Here is a 23,239-nt window from a genome sequence, read left to right on the forward strand (position 1 = left end):
TAGAGAAAAACTAGACAGGAGTCCTTCCCTTTGATATGTCATTTTCTTGGAATGGGAATACTTTTTATGGAGAAGTAGCAAGCCCAGGAAGAATGCTTTGACTCAATAGCTTCAGCCTGCAAGTGAATTGATATCCATCTGCAAATATTTCAGGGTTTTCCCCAAAAGTCAGTGTTACTCATCTCAAGTTGTTTTCTTCTGTGACATACTTCATAATTTGTAGAAAGAATAAAGTTGAGAGGTCCTTTTTTTCAGAAGTTGGAAGAGAGAGCCAAGTTTCTGAGTTTCCTGGAAAAGCTATGAAACATCACCTAGGGATTAAAAATAAATAAATAATTGCTTACAATTCCCTTCTTCCATCAGCTTTCTTTTTTTACAATAAAAAGGAGTAATAATAAAGGTCAAAAGTTAATGCTTGTTTGCTCTCTGGATAAAAATCTTGTTCTGGAAAAGTTGAGGCATTTTCTGCAAATAAAGATTTAGATAGCCTGAAATTATAGCTGTGTTATTGATATGCTACAAAGCTTTTATCTAAAGGTTTGCATATTGCCGCCAACCAGAAAAAGCAACACTAGTGAAAGCCACACGAAAAATATAGATGCCATCAGAAACTCCTAAAGAAGATGCAAGATGGTAACAACAACAACAATTGTATTTGTTACTTACCTCTCTTCATGGCTCAAAGCTAGCACAACAAAGTTAAAATACAGTAGAATCATAGAATCATAGAATCATAGAATAGTAGAGTTGGAAGAGACCTCATGGGCCATCCAGTCCAACCCCCTGCCAAGAAGCAGGAAATCGCATTCAAAGCACCCCCGACAGATGGCCATCCAGCCTCTGCTTAAAAGCCTCCAAGGAAGGAGCCTCCACCACAGCCCGGGGGAGAGAGTTCCACTGTCGAACAGCCCTCACAGTGAGGAAGTTCTTCCTGATGTTCAGGTGGAATCTCCTTTCCTGTAGTTTGAAGCCATTGTTCCGTGTCCTAGTCTCCAGGGCAGCAGAAAACAAGCTTGCTCCCTCCTCCCTATGACTTCCCTTCACATATTTGTACATGGCTATCATGTCTCCTCTCAGCCTTCTCTTCTGCAGGCTAAACATGCCCAGCTCTTTAAGCCGCTCCTCATAGGGCTTGTTCTCACTTATCCAATCTTCACTTATCCAACGTTCTGTATTATCCAACACAGTTTGCCTTTTAGTAGTCTATGTTTTTGTAGTCAATTTTTCAATACATTGTGAAGTTTTGGTGCTAAATTTGTAAATACAGCTATTACTACGTAACATTACCTTGTATTGAACTGCTTTTCTGTTGATTTGTTGTAAAACATGATGTTTTGGTGCTTAATTTGTAAAATTATAATGTAATTTGATGTTTAATAGGCTTTTCCTGAATCCCTCCTTATTATCCAACATTTTCGCTTATCCAACGTTCTGCCAGCCCGTTTATGTTGGATAAGTGAGACTCTACTGTACATGGAAAAAACAAAGGACCATAGAAATAAATATATTAAAAACAAAGAAGAAAAATTAAAACACCAATACGAATTAAATGTAAATTTGAAATTCATAGATTAAAATGGACTGGGTAGGCTCAGCCACTATAGCTTGCTAATTTGTTATACAGATTTTTTTTTTGCTACAGAGGTTGGGTTATTTTGCATACTTAAGTATTACAGAACTTGCATGCTGAAATCTTAACTTGTCTCTTTTAAACATCTGTGCTTGAATCACTACTGATGTGTTCCTTTGACCTGGTTCTTTTGAACTATGCTGGAGAGGAGCATTTCAGCCACTAAATCTAACTTCAGGGTGTGAACTGTTGCTGGTGATGATGGGTAATTGGATAATGATATCACAAAAAGGCCATGAGAGCATCTAAGATCCCATGTTCCCAAAGAAAAAACAAAACAAAACCCCAAAGCTCTGCCTGGAAAGGAAAATAGAGATCAGCTGTTTAGAAAAAGAGCAGGGTATATAGTGTGTACTTTTGGCAGCTGATCTTTTTTTCATGACTCAGGTCATGTCTCAATTATTGTTTCAGGCTAAAGCATGGAAGCAATTGCTGTATACTCACTCATGTATAGCTCAACGCCATGTATAAGCCTAAACCCCATGTATAAGGTTTGAGGTCCAAAATTATGGCTTTTGATATGAGTCAACCAATACGTCAACCCAGGATTTTGGGACGATTTTTTGACTAAAATTTCTAGACTTACACATGTATATGGGAGCCCCCAAGAGTGCTGCGGCTTAACTGCTGAGTTGCTGAACTTGCTGATCAAAAGGTCAGCGGTTTGGATCCTGGAAGGGGGTGAGCTCCCGCTGTTAGCCCCAGCTTCTGTCAATCAAGCAGTTTGAAAACATGCAAATGTGAATAATTCAATAGACACCGCTCCAGCATTAAATAGGGACCTAATATACACATGTATATAGGGTAGGTACAATTGTAATTATCATCCCATGATACAAAGATAACTATATCACATTACAATTAACCAGTTGTAACTTCACGTCTTTTGTGGCATGATTTTTGTTACTTTACATATTTATGGAGGGATGTGATCTTTTGAAATGGCGAAGGACTATTATATGGTTCATATGCTTGTTTGTGCTATGCCTTGTGCTATTTGTTATGTTGAGGAGAATAAGAGAAGAGGATATTGTAGCGTCCAGCTATTTTCTCAAAAGGAACTGTTGAGAAATGAGAAGTAAAGCGATACTAGCTATAATGCTAACTTTCAAAGAAAGGAACCGTCAAATCCACCTCTGAATAATCCTTGCCAAAGAAAATGCTTAGCAGCCCCTGGTGGTACAGCGGGTTAAACCGCTGAGCTGCTGAACATGCTGACCAAAAGGTTGGTGGTTCAAATCCAGAGAGCGGGTGAGCTCCCGTCATTAGCCCCAGCTTCTGCCAACCTAGCAGTTTGAAAACATGCAAGTGTGAGTAGATCAATAGGTACCACTCCATGTCATGCCAGCCACATGACCTTGGAGGCGTCTACAGACAATGCTGGCTCTTTGGCTTAGAAATGGAGGAGCACCAATCCCCAGAGTCGGACAAGACTAGACTTAATGTCAGGGAAAACCTTTACATATCTTAAGAAAATGCTATGAAATTCATAGGGTCTGCATAAATCAATAGGCAACAAGAAGGCAAATGTAGACAAGACATAATAGTAACATTTTTTTTGGATTTTGGAGCTATAATAAGCATTTTTAAAAAGAATAATGTTCCAAGCTTTGTGCTGTACATGATGAAATTTGCCAAGGGTGGGTCTGGATAGTATAGCAGGTGTTCCTTCTTATGCTGAATCACTCCTTTGCACCACACATCCTGTTTCCACTATCTCTTTTTGGCCTCTGCAACAAACTCAGAGATCTTCATTCCTTTTAGAATTTAGTTTTGCATTACTTGTAAAGCCAAGATGAAAACTACGTCAATTCCCAAAATTGACAAGGAACAAACTTGTAATGAGAAAAGAACACAAATTCTTTCTCATAGGTTGTCAGTGTTCCCATTGTTCCCTTGAAAATGACAAAGAGCTGAGGGGAATTGAGGGGATTATTTAGAATTTTCAACTTGAGAGAATTCTGAAAAATCCCAGGATTCCATAGGCTGTTACAATGGTGGATAAAATGGAATATTAGCAACATAATCGTGTAATGTGAAGGGGCCCCTGGATTCTAAAGCAGTGGTTCACAAAATGTTTTGACCAGGGACCACTTGACCAGGGACCACTCTCCAACATTAGTACAAAAAGGGTTATGAATCAGTTTTTGGTCAACTTTAAATACAGTTTGGTTATTTGAAGTGCTTATTCAGAAAATTGCATTGGATAGGCCCTATCAGCTCTAGTTTACAATACAGAAAATATGCCATCCAGTAGTCGCCATCTCCTTTTGCACAGAAAACCATATTTCATAATCTAGAGCTGATGTGGTCTATCCAATGAAATTTTCTGAATCAGCACCCCAAATAACCCCAGGAACAGACCTAAAAACAAAGACACCAACCAAATCAACAGAAAAAGCAGTTCAATATCCAGTAACGTTACGTAGTACCATGTTTCCCTGAAAATAAGACAGTGTCTTATATTATTTTTTGCTCCCAAAGAGTCGCTAGGTCTTATTTTCACGGGATGTCTTATTTTTACATGAAGAAGAATTCACATTTATTGTTGAACAAAAAAAAATTAACATTTATTATATACTGTACAGTAGTTGTCATCACACACCAGCATAACCAGACAAACTGTGAATCCTGACGAGAATTTCTTGTTACTATCATTATTTCCATGTACAAAAATCTATGTTACATACATTTACCACTCCTGTATGCTCTGGTGTTCTGTTTGGAGGGCATGCTTCCAAACAAAAACTTTGCTAGGTCTTACTTTCGGGGGAGGCCTTATATTTAGCAATTCAGCAAAACCTCTACTAGGTCTTATTTTCAGAGAATGTCTTATTTTCAGGGAAACAGGATAATTACTGTATTTATGAATTTAGCACCAAACATCACAATGTATTGAAAACACTGATTACAAATAATGATAGAATTTCATAAAATGAACTTACAGTGCCAACATTGTCGGAAATTAAATCCATAAAAAGTTCAGTCCTAGAGAAACAGCTGTGGATCTGGGCGGGCAGCAGACTGTGTTGGATAATCCAGAACGTTGGATAAGCAAATGTTGGATAAGTGAGACTCTACTGTAGTTTGAAAAAAAATACAAATAAATTCCTATGCACACTGCACATGTCTTATTTGTAGTGCAAAAGAAAAACATGAAAGAACAATACAATATTTAAAATAAGAACGATTTTAACCAACATAAACCTATCAGGATTTCAATTGGAAGTGTGGGCCTGCTTCTGGCCAACAAGATAGTCAAGTTAATTATGATTGTTGTTGCTGTGTGCAACACAGAGTTCTAAAGTCATTCAGGGATTTCACCCTGAGCGGCCACAGAGCACCAAAAGTTCTGTCACACACCGATCAAATATGTCATCTGCCAGTAGGCACCATTCGCATTCTGTTGGTGGCAGTGGTGGTACTTCATATCATAGTAAGGCTCCTTTTAGAGCAGCTCAGCATTTAGAAGAGTTGAGGAGAAATCTCAAAGCTCAGATTCTCCAGGCAGAAGCCGAAGCTGCTATGGCCAAAATTGAGGCAGAGCGAGCCAAACAACAAGCCCAAATTTGGGCACAACAAGCCAAAATTGAGGCAGAGCAAGCCGAAATGAAAGTCCAGATATTAGCTCTTCAAAGTGAAAGAGAAGTATTACGAAAGAGCAAAGAAGCAGCTAAGCTAGCTGTTAGGGCAAAGATTCTGGCAAAAGCTTTTCAGGATGCAGTAATTCCTGAGAATGTTAGGTTGCTGCCTCAGAAGGACATCGACTCCAAGATGCCTCTTCTCCTTACTGACAAAAATGTCATTCCCAAGGAGCAGCACCCTATTGAGGGCAACACTATTGAAGTTTTGCCTAATACCAGAATTAACAAACCTGTGCCTCAGCTAGATAATCTGCCGCCATTAACATCAGTTGGCATCAAAGAGGAAAATCCTTTAAAAGGGCAGAAGCCCACAGCGGGGAGCCAGTCTTTTACATTCCCTACCTGTACTCCTGCTATTAATACTTTCATACCTGCCCTGTCACAACAATGGAAGAGGAAAACATAGTGAGGCAGCTGAAAAATGAAGGAGACACAGGGGATGTAGGGGATGCACTAGGTGAAATTGAAACTGATAAAGCAGTGGCTACCATGGAGTCAAATGATGGTGGAATATTAGCTAAAGTCATGGCACAGGAAGGCAGTGAAAGCATGAGTTTGGGTACACCAACTGGCTTGCTGGTACAGGAGGGGCAGGACTGGAAGCAAGTAGAAATACCAAGTCACAGTGGTGAGGCACCCTCATTGTCTGGACCACTGGCTACAACTCCTGTCCCCATCCCATCACCTTCGGTAGCCTCGCTACATAAAGCAGAGCAACATCCTGAAAAACTGCAGTTTTGCTTAAGTCCTGCTGCCAGCGACAGTTTGGAGTCCTTTGGACTTGATGAAAACAGTTGTATGCCCTCAGATCCTCAAGGGTTTTTCTCTAAAGAGGAAGATGTAAGTTTCTTTAAGAATGAGCAAAAGTTTTTGAATGTTTCAAAAAAGAAACAGTACAGTCGGAGGAGGGAAGCTGGATAGCCCCCCTCCCCTTTAAAGACACTTACCCTCAAAGGCCTAGCAAAGAGAGGATGGTCTCTGACTCTGGACCAAAGATACAAAGTGTTTCCTTAAAGGATGTTCCAGCTGAACTCGCACCCAAAACCACCTGCGAGCCATATACATCTAGAGCAGCCATAGCAGCGGTTGAGCATTGTGGAATCAAGCTTGAGCAGGAAGCTCATGTAGTTTTTGCTATGGCCAAGTCCAAAGTGGCCCCTGTGCAAACACCACCTAGATTGGAGCTGCATGCAACCCTGCTCGCAGCTCAGCTGCTGGTTCCTGCAATGCTCCAGCCTGCCTACTCTCCATCCCGGAAAGACATTGTCGTGCCTGTTCCAAAGGGAGATTACATCAGCCAGAGGAAGTGGGTGCGAGGTCTGGCCTGCGAGTTCTGGAGGCCCTGGAGGGCCGAATACCTGGGTCATCTTCGGAGGAAAGGTTTGGCACCACTCCCGGGAGGACATCTAGATGGAGTGCAGTTTCGTTTTAAGGGACCAAAGTGCTTCCAAGAACTCTTGGCGTAAGGGTGTTACCCAAGAAGACTTTTTGAGTGCGGATGACCACATCCAGAAGGCTGCAGCCAAGGGAGCCTCATGAGAAAGGACTGAATCCTACCAGTGACTCATCTCGGACTTGGTGGTTTTATTTAAAGTTTAACGTTTGTTTGCATTTTATTGTATAAAGTAATTTGTGTTTATTTATTTGTGCAAATTTGTTTCCAAATTTGAGCGGGAAGTGTGCTGTCCTACTTGGCTTTCCTATCCCTTGCTTATTTCCTGGTTGCTGTTCTTGGGAGGAATGTTCCATTGGCTCCTGTTTTGGGGGTGGAGCTTGGGACTCCCCTTTAGGTTTGTATGAGTTGGTTCAGCCTGTGAGCTAGGCTCTAGAAGCTTTTTCCCTCCATTTGGCATTCCAGAGAAAAACCTCTTAGAGATAGGTCTTAGAATTTGGTCTGGGTTCTTTGACCTGGCAAATTCAAACAGGCAACATAAATCATGTACTTACCTCATAGTCATTATAGGTAGTTCATCATAGTTTATGTACTTACCACATAGGTCATAGTTTATGTATTTACCTCAAAGATAGCAAAGCTTATAGTTCACCTTGTACTTACCACCTCATAGTTATTATAGATAGTACTTACCTTATAGCTTATCACCTTACAGTTTACCTCAGAGTTATTATAGATAACTATAGCTGGTATTTACCACTTAAGTTATTATAGATAGAACTTATAGTTCACCTCATAGTCTTGTATTTACCTCACATACTTACCTTATAGTTCACCATAGCTTATGTACATACCAAGAGCATAGCTAATAGTTTACCTCAGAGTCATAGACAATGCTCATCATAGCCTTGTACGTACCCTTTAGTCCTTAACTTATAGTTTCCTCATAGCTTGTGTGCTTATCCTTTATAGTTTTTATAACCTTTATTCTCTATCCATATAGTTTTATTTCTGTATAATTTCAGTGATTTTACCTCATATTATTTCTAATACAATAAAAGGACTGTTTCCTGTGTTCAATAAATATATTTTCGGTTATCTTTAACCATCTTCAAGAGTGTTTACTTTGGGGTTTGAGGTATAATTAAAGGGTAAACCGAACACCGCTTGGGTAGCCAGACCTAGAGATAGCCATTTCCCCCAGCGTGCCTTCACAGTGATTTATGAACCTGTGTGGCCCAGCCACTTTTGATTTGCCTATAGAAAGATAGTGCCCGCTCCTTTGAGCGTGTGAGTGAGTGAAAAGCACTGTTTCCACAGTGATATAAGTATCTTGCTTGGTCCTGCCATTTTAGAATTACTTATAGAAAGATATAGAGCTCTCTCCCTGCTATGTGCGTGTGTGCATGTGAGGGAGAGAAAAGAACAGGTTTTTCTAAGTGTAAAGATCTGTTCGTCCTTTTAAACGCATTATAGGCTTTCTCCCTGTGTAGGGGTTTGAGAAAGTTAAAAGTCAGAGCTCCCAACTGCTATTTGACTTGTAGAGGTGTTTTGGCACCAAAAGGGGGTTTGCTGCTTTGGCAGCCATTTGTGTTGGTCTTTTTTAAGCTTCCCTCACAGAAGTGAAGCAGAGGGTTGGCAGCCATTTTGTTTCCACCTTTTCTATATAGTTTTCTTGAGGATGTGTGCTTTGGTTAAAAGGAGCGGGGAATAGTTTGTTTCGTGTTTGTTTTGCCTTTTGCCTGAGGAAAGGAGTTAATACTCATTACTGATTCCATATTTTGTGATTTCACTGATAGTTTAGGTGGTGTTTGTAGGCTGTGTGCATATAGTCTGTCACACTTTCAGTCCTCTTCCCACACAGAGTTTAGCAGTGATCTATCACAATGGATAGGCTTTCTGAGGGAATCGCAAGCAGACATTCACATAGCACCCGCTCCCATAGAGAAAAGCACCCATCAGAAAAGATCCTGAAACTGTTGTTGGAAAGGGAAAGCTGTTTAATTATAGAGGCTGAAAGAGCTTGGAGGCAATTGGAAGATGTCATGCGCACTTTGTCAACCACCGATGACCTTGTGAAAACAGCAGTTTATAAAGACGAGCTCCTTGATACTTTTTCTGATTGGAAAGCCTTAATAGATCAACAACAACAAGTTCTTAAAGACATTAATAATGATTAGGCCAAAGCAAGGCTTCGAGCTTTATTATTTGACTCACAAAGTAAAGAAAGTGGATTTAATGCTGTGCTTGAAGCCTCTCGGTCTTGGCTTCAAGAATTTCAGTTGCATGAGGTTTACTTTACATCATCCCCGCCTCAGAGTTCTAAAGTCATTCAGGGATTTCACCCTGAGCAGCCAGAGAGCACCAAAAGTTCTGTCACACACCGATCAAATATGTCATCTGCCAGTAGGCACCATTCACATTCTGTTCGTGGCAGTGATGGTACTTCATATCATAGTAAGGCTCCTTCTAGAGCAGCTCAGCATTTAGAAGAGTTGAGGAGAAATCTCAAAGCTCAGATTCTCCAGGCAGAAGCCGAAGCTGCTATGGCCAACATTGAGGCAGAGCGAGCCAACTATTATAAACAAGCAAAACTTTGGAAGGCATGCACCAGGCAAGGGAGGAGACGGCAAAGGTGCGCTCCTTTCCCTCCTACCCCACGCAGCACGCACCTTCCTCAGTGGAGGAGGAGGGAGCTGCCACTGCAGAAGCTGGATGAGTCACAATGGAGACGGGAGTGAGTGGGTCCTTTGCTGCGGGCCACAGACCGCATTTGCTGTGTTTGCTGTGTCTGCCATGCTGCCTGGTTACTGCTTGTTTGCCGCTGCCCAGTTCTTGCCAACCCGACTTTTGTGAACTTATTGTGAACTGCAACCTCCACGACTGCTGCTCTGTGGCCTGGGGAGCAGTGGAGAGTTCCAATCTGTGGCTGCCTCAGAGGGAACATGTGGGCTGCTTTGTTGGGGCTGCTGCTGGCTGGGAGGTTGTTGATAGCCTCCTCTTTGGAGCCTAACAGCGGCTATGGACTGAGATTGGAAAGAACATAGGCCGCGGCAAGAGCAGGTGCTCTTGGACCCTAACCAGCTTTGTTGGCCCACTTCGCTTTTAACTTTGCTAAACCCTGCGCCGAGTTTCCCTGGGCCCACCTTGCCGAACCGGGAAGTAGATCTGTTGCTCCCTCTGGACCCCACTGTGCTCCCCTGAGCCCACCCAACCATAGCTTGACCATAGCTGGCGATCGGCAGAGAGGGTCGCTCTGCGCAGTTGGACCTATCTAGCTGCCATGAAAACTCCTTTTAGGCCGTGGCAGGAAAATACCAACAAAACACCGGCAAACTGTAGTGACTTTAAAAAGACCTTCTTCTTGACCCCCTCCTGGTTTAATATCATAATAACAACTATTAAGGCTAAATAATAATAATAATAATAATAATAATAATAATAATAATAATAATAATAATAATCTTTATTTATACCCCGTCACCATCTCCCCAATGGGGACTCGGGGCGGCTTACATGGGGCCATGCCCAAAACAATACAATATCACAAAATATAAATAGAACAACAAATCATAACACATTAAACAATACAATAAAAGATAATATACACTACATTAAGCAAAATCAAAAGAACTATAAAACCAAAACATGAACACTAGGTTAAAAACTCGGGGTGAGAAAGGGAATAGGAATAAAGTAGTGGTGCAATCTGGAGGACAGATATTGGAGGAGAGTAACAAAAGGGATGTATGCAGTAATTACTCTCCAAAAGCACAAAGGAAGAGCCATGTTTTCAAATCTTTCTTAAAGGCTGCTAATGTGGGGGCTTGCCTAATCTCACCGGGCAGTGAGTTCCACAATTGGGGGGCCACAGCAGAGAAGGCCCTCTCTCTTGTTCCCACAAGGCGGGCCTGAGATATCGGCAGTGGCGACAGGAAGTTTTAAATGTAATTTACATCGGGATGAAATATTATTGTAACTGATATATATATATATATATATGTGTGTGTGTGTGTGTGTGTGTGTGTGTGTGTGTGTGTGTGTGTGTGTGTGTTTTATATTGTAAGCTGCCCTGAGTCCCCATATTGGGTGAGAAGGGCGGGGTAGAAATGCTGTAATAAATAAATAAATACATGTTTTGTTAGATAAATCATTCATGATGATTTCAAATTCTTCCTCTCTTTCTTTTTTCAACAGCATTTCTTCTTTATTACTTAAGGCAGTGTGGTCCAACGTGCGGCCCACCAATTTATTTTTGTTGGCCCCTGCCCTTCTTACTGAAAAAATATTTTAATTTAACATTTGGAAAAAATAGTTTATCCTTACTGCTTTACGTTTTTAAGAAACAGCCATATAAGGGCCATATTGAAGCTTCGCTCTATAGTTTGATTGGCCTTCAGGTAACTAAAGGTTGGACCACACTGACTTAAGGATTCTGATGTTTTAAAGTACTCAAGTAAAGAGATTGTGCTATCTGAATAGGTTATCCATTCCCAGTATTGCTCTTGTAATTTTTCCTTACAATCTAATATTTCTCTGCTGCCTGAAGTGATGGCTTGCTTGACTCATGTCTAAAATCCTTTGCCATGACTTCTGATATATGGGTTTTAAAGAATCCTGTTTATCTTGCCAAAAGGCCACCATCTTTGAAGCGGGCTTGATTATTCTACTGCTCTTTTGCGAAGAGGAAGTAGACATCTTTTTAAGTCTTCTGACCTGTGTGTCACTTTACTTGTATTAGGCTGAAGTTCTTTAGATGGAAAGGACTGAATATCCTATTCTACCTTACTTTAGATTATAGGCCCTTTATTCTCCTGTTACTGTCTGTTACTACTAGCCCCTTGAAAATGATGTGATCACCAACTTTTAAAAGTCATCAGTCCTTTTACTGAGACTTAAAAAACCTTTTACTTAGACTTAAAATCAACTGTTGTGGCCCTGAAAGGCCACCTTTTTACCTCAGTAATCGATTCCCTTTTGTGGAGAGAATGTGGCCATTTCTAAATTCGCTACCTTTGTTTTGCTTTGCTTTATTAGGCTGCACTACTTTTGGCAGAAAGTACTTTCCGCTTCTTGGGATGATAGGCCCCTATTCTCCTGTTGTTGCCAACTTATTAAGGCCTTCTAAAGGCAAAGGTTCCACAAATGTTGAGAGAACTCCACTAAGATCTCTGTACTGAGCCATGCAAAGTGCCCTCTTAAGCTGAATAGAAATGGCCACCGCTGTTCTTGTGAAACTCCTTCCTCAAAAGAGGGCTCCCCACCTTACTTCTGTCCAGCTAGTGGATTTAGCTGACACACTTTAAGAAGTCTCTAGCAATATGCTCTGATAAATTCTCTTCTAAAATGAGACTTAAAATGTACTCTGCTGTTGTTTATCCTCCCCCTCTCCCTCGTCCCCCCCCCACACTTTCTTATCACACTACACTTGATCTTAGCCAAAAGTATTCAAAGTTGGCCATGTTGGATTTGTGTGCCAAGTGTGCTCCAGTTTCATCTTCTGATGGGGTCTGTTTTCTGAAAATGGGTGAAGTATAATTCCCAGCTGCCAGGGGCAATAACTTCCAAAGACCATCAGTATACATAGTTGGCCATGTTGGATTTGTGCGGCAAGTGTTGTCCAGATCTGTCATTGGTGAGATACAGAGGACTAATTGAATTTAGGTGAACTATTGAAGGGGCAAAGATGTAAACGATGTAAAAAATACTCCTCTTAATCTAAAGTCAAAAGCAGGAGGCCCCTTTTCTATGGAGAGGGCGAGGAAGGACACCACGAAAGTTGGGTCTTCAAACTGCAAAAAAACTATTTATTGTGAGCTTAGTAATAACAACAAAAACATGCATACATCAATGCAATCAATAAAAGGATTTGTCGCCCTTTCAAAATGGTTGCAAAGGTTTTATCACTTCTACAGAAAATAGTAATCATATCCTTATTGGCTTACAAAGATCATTTACCCCATTCGTCTAATGTTGGCTACATCACAAGCATCTTAACCATCATGCAAATCCATTGGTTTTCTATGCTGTAACAACATGTGACTCTTTAGACAATGGTGCTTTCATGTTATTGACCCTGATCTCAGTACCTCCTTATCTTCCTCTTGTTGCAAGCATTGGTTCGAAACTGTATGAGAATCCTAGGGTGTAGTGGATAACCGGTTCTGACTTGATGTATTATTATTGAAAGTAACTTCTTTTTCTCTGGAACAACTCTTTTTCCAAACATCAGCATTTCCTCTCAAGCACAGGCCTTTCTCAAACATAGGCCTTTTGCAATTTAGGTCAATCAAAACATATGGGACTTATAAACATTGGAAGTATCTTTGAAAATTCTCTTTTTAAACCCACGTCCCCCCTCATTCCCTCCTGTTTATTTTTTTCGAAGCTGTAAGCTTCAAGATTGTGCACACACAGAGCAAAGAAGCAATCAGACTATTGCCGTACAGTGACCCCCCTGTTCTGTGGCCAATCATCCGCATCCACTCTGGATGTTTCTACCAAGTCTGGATTTCTGGTGTAGTTCCTGTGATCTCACTAGGAAACAACATCCAAGAGTTGTATTTTTTTTTTAAAAGGGCCACTGCAAAGTATAGTGTAACTCTATAAGCATATATTATCAAGGTGAAACAACACAAGAATATCAATAATATTATGACAATTGCAATCTCAAACATGACCAGAGCCTTCACTCACTGTAGGTCAGGAACTCAAGAAGTGAGAGAACTCTACTAATCTGAGTTCTGAATGTATTTGGATCTGGTTGTGTTTACTATGCGGTGTATTTTGGATACATCCTTTTTTATTTGTTCTGAATCACGACAAGTTGTGTTTTCTCCAATTGCCAATCTGTGCTGCATCTGGGTGTTGGCGAAAGAGTCTGCTCCCGGTTGGAGGGATTGCAAACCTCTTATCATGTAGTTTGCCAGTTTCTCTAGCTTTTGCTGGAACGTGTTGGGTTCTGTCTAACGTTCAGAGCTAGACAAGATTGTGTATGTCACTGTATTCCCTTTTAACTCTGGCTCAGCCAAATGATTTGTCTCATGCCCAGGTGGCTGTTCCATGTCAAAGGATTTCCATCCTGCAAGTGTGCAAGTGTGCATGTGCCATTCTAGACTGGGGGCAGTATCTTTCCTGCCCAACTCCCACAAATCCAGTACAGTCCTGGCCCTAATTTTGCCAACGACTTTATGTATCAATGTAATGTGGAGTTATCTGCACATGTCAGGTTCTGCTTAGTTGCATATGTCTGTGTCTTGTATGTCTGACAGGAATGCAATGAAGTCACATCTAGGGTATTGGGGCATGGTCATCGTGAGGTTTGGCCTGAGCCAAGTGATGTACAAAGGGGCAAAGGGGATAAAGGTCCCCCCTTCTTAAAATTGACTGGGATAAGTTGTCTGTGGTATAGTGTTTGGAAAGCGGGCTGTTTGCAGTTGTATGAAAATGTTGCGCTTCACATTAGGGAGCAACTTCTTACGGAAGACAGGTTAGATTGCGGTGCTGTTTGCAGGTGTGTGGTGTTTCTCCCTCATAGGGTTAAGCGTGGATCTGCCATAATGGGACATCCCTGAATGTGATTGTAAAGCCATGTGAACATACCCAGCAGTCCTGTGCTTGCAATCTTTCTGCCATGGCATTTACCAATTTGTGTAGTGTATTTCTCTCCCATTCTGCTGTAATGGGGTGTGAAGGATTAACCAATTCAATGGCATCACCTCTGCAATTTTAAAACAACAGTTTTACATTTTGACTGGAACAATGCAAGCAAATGAATCAAGCTAACACTTAGCATTAATAGCAGTAATAACCACTCTAACAATTCAGCAGCAAAACTTATTCTGTTTTTAGAAAGGACCAGAGGTGGCCGTTCACATATGTGTCCAACTTTCAGGTCTTTTCAGTCTTTGGCATAAAGTCAAACTGGGGGTGTGTTTCCTTTTCCTTGATCAAAGAAATAATGTTCAGTTAATTTGAAGAAAGTCTCTTTTTGTCCAACAAGTGTCTAGTCTCTAAGGATAGTCTCTCGTCCAACCAGTCTCTGGTCTTTTTTTTAAAAGAGAATCTCTGTGTCCAGGAAAGTGTAAAGAAAATCTCCATCTCTCACAAGGCTTTAGCTCTCATAACCAGCATACCCAGCATGTGGTGGTGGTGGTGGTGGTGGGCGGGGGGGGGGGGGGGGGGGTAGACTCAACCCCTGCGTTTTTTGGATTCCAAAACAGGTCTCTCAGCAACAATGCCTTATGGATTTCCAATTTATAAAGATAATGAGAAAGAAGGGGGAGGGGGGGACTGATTACCCGTCAATCATCCTATTCGGCATCACTTCCATTCGGCGTCACTTCGTCTCGGCCAATCTTGTTGAACTCTTTTGCCTCTGTCCTCCGCAGGTGGGGGCAGGCATGCCGCTAGCTTCATCCTCCTCGGCTTCCAAATTACATCTCCATGGCCCCTCGATAAACGACTCCTCAATGGCCCCTCGATTCCTCCATGCCCCCCCCTTTTTTTTTTACAATTTATCTGCAGCAGTCCTTTTTACTCTGGTCCTGCTGTCTTTTTCTCATTGACTGCTATATCCTCCTTTTGGCTTAAAAAATCAAGGTTGTTAGATGGTAGATGAAAAAAGTCTCTCATTGTCTCTCAAATCCGGCAAAAATCCAGGCTACTTGTACGATCTGATGTCCCATTACAAAAGTCCTAACCAGGAGGGTTGGGTTAAAATAGCAAAAGTCTAGGATCCAATCTTACAGAACTACCATTGTTCTCAATAGTCAATTTCATTAGAGTCAAATGGCTCAGGGTTTTAAATTAAACAACATGCATCATGCATCTTGGGTGAAAGCTATTCCAGGGTTTGTGGAATCAATCATAAAAAATCAGTTCTACTGGTAAAAAGTCAAAAATGTAGGTCCCATTTGAAAAGCAACATCAGTTCTAATCCACCTGTAGGCAGTTTTTAAGAATGTCAAAAGTGTAGGGCCAATTTTTCTCCAAAAATATTCTCTTGCACTGCCACCTTGTGGTGGTTTTCCATACAGAGTCTGACAAACCAGTAACCTCCTTGCTAAACTTGGCAATTCCAACTGGATGGCCCCCCACGAGGGTCTTCCTCCCGGGGCAAACCAAGAATGGGCAACTTGGAAGTCCCTGAACAGACTCAGAAGTGGAGTGGGCAGATCAAAAGACAACTTGGCAAGGTGGCACTACCTGGAGGAATCCTCCACCTTGTGTGACTGTGGAGCAGAACAAACAACTCCGCATATGTATGCTTGCCCACAATGTCCTGCCTCATGTACAGAGGAGGAGTTGTTTAAAGCTACGGACAATGTGGTTGCTATTGCCCGCTTTCGGTCTAAACTATTTAGTTGCTTGTGATTTCCTTTTTTTCATCATTTTAAAATGTATTTGTTATGCAATGCTTTTGACATGAAATAAATAAATAAAACCTCCTTGACCATCACTTGCATGCCTTGAGTCCCTGCCATGTCTCTAGAAAACTTTTTAAAACTCTCTGTCCACACGTTCTTCCCCTTTGAATAAAATCTTAATTGGAAATGTCCAAAAGTAAAATGCCTTAACCTGCAAGGAATTTAGAGTCCAGTCCAGACAAACTTTCACCTGACAATAGCAATTCCATCATTGTATTCTCATCTTCTTAAAGTAATTAAAAAATTCTCAGTTAAAGATCATGTAAACAAATTCATAGTTAAAAAGTTAAAAACCACAACTGTTTCTTCTCTTTAGAGCTATTTTGGATGGTGACTTCAATGGCATGATAAATGTGCATCAACCTGTTGTCCAATTATGCCTATGAAAACCTAGGCAATTATGCAAAGCTTGCCAAAAAAAAAAAAAAGCCAACTCAAAGCAATACTTCAAATTTTTAGGAAATGCCCTTAGCATTGCCCCGTGGTTTTATTCATTTGTCTTTCTCACCAAGTTTTAACTTAGTGTTCATGTGGCCTGCCCTGGTTTTTATTGCTTTTTCTGAATTTTGGATTGTAATGTATGTTATTATTTATTGTATTGTTAAATTGTGTTATGATTTGTTGTTTTATATTTTGTCATATTGTATGGTTTTGGGCATGGCCCCATGTAAGCCGCCTCGAGTCCCCATTGGGGAGATGGTGGCGGGGTATAAATAAAGTTTTATTATATTATTATTATTATTATTATTATTATTATTATTATTATTATTAGCAGTCGAGCAGATATTGTTGTCAAATCACAGAAACATTCAGTCGCTTTCTGTGCTTCCCATCTTCTGATTCATCCTAATCACGGAATACAACAGTACATATTTTAACTGTGCAAAGGCAGATTCAATGCTGAGTCCAGGAAGGCCCCCCAAACTGCAGACCTGTATCTTCAGGGGAAAAGGCCTGCTCTTGTTTTCACCAATTGTGCTTGTCAGCAAAATAGCCAGCTCCAGTAAGCAACCTGGCTGTAGCACTCTGAACTAGCTGAAGATTCCGAGCACTCTTTAGAGGCAGCCACATAGAGTATGTTACAGTAATCCAGATGGGATGTAACTAAGCCATGTACCACCAGGGCCAGATCTGGCTTCTCAAAGAATGGGCACAATTGGCACACATATTTTAATTTTGCAAAGGCCCTTCTGGTCACAGCAGATACCTCGACCTCGAAGACCCCCAAAAGTGTAATTCCATCCAGCACAGGCAGTTTTTTAAATGCAATTCCAAAACCATTTTTTCTGAGTACAGAGTGTTCAGTGATCTGGGCAAATGTCCAGACCCTGGGCAAATGTCCAGACCCTTATCTCTTTCTCTGCACCATTTGTTCTTTCTGGTTTTTTTCCTCAAGCCCATACTCCTAAGACCATCTTTTCAAAAACAGGAATCTACAGCTTCCGAATTGCTTCTAAACAGACACCCTGGCCTTTCCCCCCCTTAGTTTGCAAGACATTTTCCAGGCCAGAATGCACAGCACACAGAAATCAAGATTTACACATGAAACATTTTCAGGAAAAATCACATAGATAAACAGATGCAGATTCACATTTTTCTGCACATTCTGAATTCAGCACATATACCTCATTCACGTGCACACACAAGGTGTTAGTTGTTAGATAAAGTCACTCAGTTTTCTCTTTCTCAGTTTTTTTGCACTCATGCAACATTCCCACCCTGTTGTCCCAAACAAGCCAAAAGCAAGGATTGAAGATCCAGGTGGGAGACAGTGGTAACATATACAGAAAAGAGCACAAATGACAAATCTTCAAAACAGTCAGAAACCCAAAAAAATCATATACATTTACATCACTTATTTAAAATCACATCATTCTCATATTATACATTTTTAAACTCAACTAGTTCATAGCGGCTTTTGTTGACCTTGGCTGTCCGCTGGAATTTCCATTATCTTTTCTCTGGGCATTCACCCAAGTTTAACTAAAATGACAGGGAAGAAATATTCTAACAAACTTGAATCAGGTTTTTTTTTCCAACCATAATAAACATTTATATATATACATTTTCAAACAACATGAATTTCTCTTACATGCACACATGACCTTCCAAATTTTCCCTCATGAACATTTTTTTTTGTTTGACAAGACCAATTTCTGAATACACATAGACTTCAATGAGTCCCTCTATACAAACTTTTCCCTTTTCCCTCTACCACGGCTCCTCTGCGCCACATCACTTCCCCAATCGGTCCCTCATCTGTCTTTAACATTGCAAAATCTCTTTCCCTTTCCTGGTAAACTTGAGTGGCAATTTCCGTGGGTTTAGTTCTAATTCAGGCTGTTCTTGTATCGACACTAGCCTGTGTGACTCTGTGGGGATTCTGGGTCATGGTCATGTAGCATGCGTGAATCTCTAGGGTGAAAAAGGATCCTATCCTTTTATCCTTAAATGGTTCCTTTAAGGTTTCCTGGTTAGAAATTATGGTAACGGCAGGAAAGGAAAGACAATCTTAAACTCTTGTCCTTATCTCCATCTCTAAGCAACTCTCTCACAATCTAGCTCTGACTCTTTTCTCCTTGAGCACAAATTTTCAACAATTGTCTCTTTGAAACACTTGAACTTCTAGCAAACTCGTTGCATTTTGAAATAAGCAAACTTAAATCCTCTCTCCTTGGATGCAGTTTTAACACAAAACTGGTTACTCTCTTTTGAATAGAACAGTCCCAGCATCACACATATAAAATCAAATCAAAAGCTCAACACATTTAAACAGTTCAACATTTCATTTCTTTGCAATTTCTCATTTTAACACATAAATCATAAGACAAGTGTGTGTGTAGACAAGACGTCAGGGCAACAGAGCCTTTGCATGCACTTTCTGGACGAAAGTGACGTGGCATCCCCCTAGCACCACATTCCTATGCAATATTGTTTCATCTCCTCTTCTTTTGGTAAGGGGGGGGGGAGTGGTTTTTCAGAAAATGTGTTCACTCCCCATACAACTTCAGCCCAAAGGAATTTTCCTGCAGATTTTTCCCACTGGCTGAGATTGTACTCCCTAACCATAATACACATTTCCCCCCCTCTCTTTTACTCACACGGGGTTTCTCTCTGGAGCCTTTTGCAGCGATCCAAACCGGCTGGCCCAAAAGGAAGACAAGTTAAGGGGTGGGGAAAAAGCCAGGCGGCTGTTTTATTTTTGGGCCCTGCTCTCTCACGCAAGCAGTTTCACCCTCCCTTCTCTTGTCAACCAAGGAAGGTAAGCCGTAGATCCCGATGGTCTCTTTCAGTGTCTTTCCATTCCGCCCTCATAAACCATCATCTGCTACCAGATATGAAGGGGCAAGGATGTAAAAGATGTAAAAATACTCCTCTTTATCCAAAGTCAAAAGCAGGAGGCCCCTTTTCTATGGAGAGGGCGAGGAAGGACACCACGAAAGTTGAATCTTCAAACTGCAAACAAATTATTTATTGCGAGCTTAGCAATAATGACAAAAACATGCATACATCAATGCAATCAATAAAAGGATTTGTCACCCTTTCAAAAATGGTTGCAAGAGTTTTTATCATTTCTACATAAAATAGTAAGCATATCCTTATTGGCTTACAAAGAACATTTACCCCATTCGTCTAATGTTGGCTACATCACAAGCATCTTAACCATCATGCAATTCCATTGGTTTTCTATGCTGTAACAACACGTGACTCTTTAGACAAGTGATGGGCAACCTTTTGCACATGGTGTGTCAAAATTCGCCAAAAAACCCAGCATGATTTGGGTGGTGTGTCACTTCGAGATTTCTTCTTACTTTAGGATTCTAATATCATCATCATCATCATCATCATTGTTAAGCAGAGGCAGAACGGCCATCTGTCAGGGGTGTTTTAATTGCGCTTTTCCCTTATGGCAGATAGAGGTTGGACTGGGTGGACCTTGAAGGTCTCTTCCTACTTTAGGATTCTAATCTTGTTGTTGTTGTCGTTGTTGTTCTTGTTAAGCAGAGGCTGGGTGGTCATTTGTTGGGAGAGCTTTAATTCTGTTCCTTTATGACAGAATGGGTAGGACGCCAAGCAGCACTTCTACAAGCAGTAAGCTCTGTGATGACTATGACTCGCCATTCTTTTTGTCAAAGCCCCCACCCAAGACCTGATGTTTTCAAAAATAATGTTTTTTTTTAAAAAAAAATCTTTGAGTTTTAGTTTTTTTCACTTTACCATCTAACAAAAGGGTGTTGGAATGCAATTGTAATGGGCATCTTTAAGGAGTGCTTTAGTGGTGTACAACTGCCTTACAGTAGGAGGTTAGACTAGATGGCTCTTGGGATCTCCTTCCAACTTGAGTCAGTTATGTGGGAGGATTAGTAGTCTGTGGAAGCCAGAGCTGAATCGATTGAATGTACTACATCCGTTGTCCATACTCCCCCATATTGTTTTTGTGATTAATCACTATGGTTTGATTTTGTTCAATTTGTAACAATGAAAATACATCCTGCATATCCGATATTTATATTACGATTCATAACAGTAGCAAAATTACAGTTATGGAGTAGCACCAAATATAATTCTATGCTTGGGGGTCAAGCATTTTGCTTAATTTTTAAAAAGATCCAAAGCAAATCATCACCATCACCATAAAAGGTGACATTGAGTCTAGTTGATGTGCCTCAATATGGCCATTACTGGTCATAATGGACTCAATTGAGTGGCTGACCTTTAAGCCTCTCCCTGATGGGCAAATCATCACTATCGCCCTAAAAGGTAAAGTTTTCCCATTGACATTAGGTCTAGTTGATGTTCCTCAACATGCCCATAATTGGTCATGTTGGACTCAATTGAGTGGCTGACCTTTAAGCCTCTCCCTTCTGATTGGCCCACTTAGGCCCCCCTTTACGCATCACTGTGCCTCCTACAAGCATATAAGCCTTGGCCAGCCCCTGCTTCTTTGCCAGTTAGCTTTGGACTGGGTGGAGGTGCAGGTGGTTGGTGTAGCAAGTGATAGTGAGGTCTTATTCAATCTTTCAGCTCGTTTCCTTGATTCAATTTTTCTTATTCTTATTTTATTTTCTCTCTTCATCTCTGATCTTTTCCTTTGATCTTTACCTTGTATCTTTACCTTTGATCTTTACCTTGTATCTTTACCTTTACCTTTGTCTTTACCTTTCTCTTTTTTCTTTTTTTCTTTTCTTTTTAATTTTTATCTTTATTTATTGTGTAGTGTGTAGAGTGTAGAGTGTAGAGAGTAGTATATTGTGTGTAGTTTGTAGTGTTGTTTGTAGTGTGTTGTTGTTGTTGTTGTTATTGAACCCCTTACCCTTTCCTTTACCCGAACCCTAACCCTAATTTTCTTTATTTTTTTATTATCTTTATTTTTTATTATCTCTATTTTTTATTTTTATTTTTTATTATCTCTATTTTTATTATATTAGGAGTCCCTGGAGCAGTGGCAGCAAGAAAAAAAAGTACGCCGAGAAAGGGAGGTGGCAGCGGCGGCTCTCCTGGAGAAGAAGGAAGGGATCCGCCTGATCTACACGGGGTCGGACTGGATCTGCCCCCCCTGCGTTCCAGGGGATCCCTTCCTGACGGGAAATAAGGAGAGCCGCCAACCAATCGATCAACATCGCCAGCCCTACTTTCTGCCTCCAATAAAAGAAGCCAACGCCACTGCTCCCGGGACCAGCTCTACAACATTCAATGAGACGAACTGGCCATTTTTTCTTCCGAAGCCGCCACCCAGGACGTGATGATGTAAGAAATTGTTTTGGAAAATTAAAAAGCTTTTGTCTTTGTTATTAATTTTTATCTTTATTTATTGTATAGTGTGTAGAATGTAGTGTGTAGGTTGTAGTGTGTAGAGTGTAGTGTGTACAGTGTAGTTTGTAGAGTGTAGTTTGTAGAGTGTTGTTTATATTGTGTGTAGTTTGTAGTGTTGTTTGTAGTGTGTAGTGTGTAGGTTTTGTTGTTGTTATTGAACCCCTTACCCTTTCCTTTACCCGAACCCTAACCCTAATTTATCTTTTAAATTATTTTTTTAATTTTCTTTATTTTTTATTATCTCTATTTTTTATTATCTCTATTTTTTATTATCTCTATTTTTTATTAAAAGCTGAATACCTGGGTGTGGGCTGAGGATCCTCTACGGCCTCCGTCAATCCCCTCCTTGATGGAGAAAAAGAGCTCCGAGGAGGCTGTTCTGACTACAAGTAAAGCAAGTACTGTCAAGAAGCTCCCAGCAATAAGTAAAAGGGAAAGTATATTAATAATGTTTCTTTTTTATTTTATATTAAGAGTCCCTGGAACGGCGGCAGCAAGAAAAAAAAGTACGCCGAGAAAGGGAGCTGGCAGCGGTGGCTCTCCTGGAGAAGAAGGAAGGGATCCACCTGATCTACACGGGGTCAGACTGGATCCGGCCCCCCTGCGTTCCCGGAAATAAGGGAAATAAGGAGAGCCGCCAACCAATGTTTCAACATCGCCAGCCCTACTTTCTGCCTCCAATAAAAGAAGCCAACGCCGCTGCTCCCGGGACCAGCTCTACAACATTCAATGAGACGAACTGGCCATTTTTTCTTCCGAAGCTGCCAGCCAGGACGTGATGATGTAAGAAATTGTTTTGAAAAATTAAAAAGCAGAAAAAGGTGTGGGGGGAGATCTTTGAGCCTCCATTTATTGATTTCTTTCTTTCTTTCTTTATTACAGTTATACAGAGATTTACAGAGGATCCTCGATGACAATGACCGGCCCTTTGAATTACCGAAGCCCACACCCAGGACTTGATGCTTTAAAAAATAAAGTTTTGAAAAATAAATATTTGACTTTGAGGGGGTTTTTTTTAACTTTACCATTGTTTTAATAAATAAACTTTTGAAAAAATAAATGTTTGACTTTGAGGGGGTTTTTTCACTCCCAAGATGGCCGCCACAGGACTTCCGCTGGAAACCTTGGTAGCTTTTTTTAAAAGAAAGCCCCGGGATGCAGATCTCTGCAAAAGTTCAATTCTTTGTCCTGGCCAGAAAAACTGTGCCCTCCAGACATTTCATGAAGTCTCTGCCACACAAGCAAACCTAATGGCCCATGTCAGCACTGCACAATGAAACAGAAACACACACTTTCAAGCCAGGAACAGAACATTGTCATTATTAACACT

General features: G+C 40.8%; 1 long non-coding RNA gene across 1 annotated transcript in view; it reads right to left on the reverse strand.

Annotated features, from left to right (window-relative positions):
- Positions 1-19,486, reverse strand: part of LOC103280150 (uncharacterized) — a 22,568-nt gene extending 3,082 nt beyond the window's left edge. The window contains exons 1-2 of the long non-coding RNA XR_507195.3: positions 19,197-19,486; positions 1-311 (exon numbers count right to left, since the gene is read on the reverse strand). The exon at positions 1-311 is cut by the window's left edge and continues 135 nt beyond it. This is a non-coding gene — a long non-coding RNA (uncharacterized LOC103280150). The remainder of the gene's footprint in view (positions 312-19,196) is intronic.
- Positions 19,487-23,239: the final 3,753 nt, after the last annotated feature.

Source organism: Anolis carolinensis, chromosome 5, assembly GCF_035594765.1.
Source record: "Anolis carolinensis isolate JA03-04 chromosome 5, rAnoCar3.1.pri, whole genome shotgun sequence".
NCBI classification, from domain to species: domain Eukaryota; kingdom Metazoa; phylum Chordata; class Lepidosauria; order Squamata; family Dactyloidae; genus Anolis; species Anolis carolinensis.